Source organism: Hippocampus comes, unplaced genomic scaffold (genome assembly GCF_001891065.2).
Source record: "Hippocampus comes isolate QL1 unplaced genomic scaffold, H_comes_QL1_v1.1 scaffold321, whole genome shotgun sequence".
Classification (NCBI taxonomy): domain Eukaryota; kingdom Metazoa; phylum Chordata; class Actinopteri; order Syngnathiformes; family Syngnathidae; genus Hippocampus; species Hippocampus comes.
In genome coordinates, this window is record NW_017804845.1 from 451597 (window position 1) to 452271 (window position 675).

The following is a 675-nucleotide window of genomic DNA, read 5'->3' on the forward strand; positions in this document are numbered from 1 at the left end:
GATCAGGTGTGTGCATGAGTCTATGTGCGTGTGTGCATTTACGTGATCATTTATTTTCAAATTAAAGCAGTCATTATCCAAGTTGTGATTTTTCAAAATAAATGTAAATAATGAAATATTGTAACTCGCATATGGTGTGACTTTAATGTAGGTTTTTATTTGATAAAAGATCGATTTTTGGCAATTGAAAGTATTTTAACATATTTTTCTTTTATTTTTCATATTCTTATTTACCACTTTTTTACCTCATGGTTATTGGGGTTTTTTTGTGTGTGTTTTTTTATGTTTATGTAATTTTTATCTAGCCTCTGCAGTTTCTATTTTATAGAGTAGGCTATTCCAATATTTTGCACATCTTTAATTCTTTTTTTCATTGAAATTTCTCTTGGTTTGAAAAAGTATATTAAACAGTTTATTTATTTTAAGAACAAAATGTACATTTTTAAAATGACATATTTATTGTCGATTTTTAAAACAATTTAATGTATTCATGATTTGAATTTCTCAAATTACATTTTTTCATTTTTAAATAATCTTAAAAAAATTATTTATTATTTAAAAAATATATTTTTACCTGGAAATTAATCTCTGAAATATAATTGTTTACATTTTAAATGTTCATTTTATATATATAGAGAGAGAGAGAGAGAGAGAGAGAGAGAGAGAGAGAGAGAG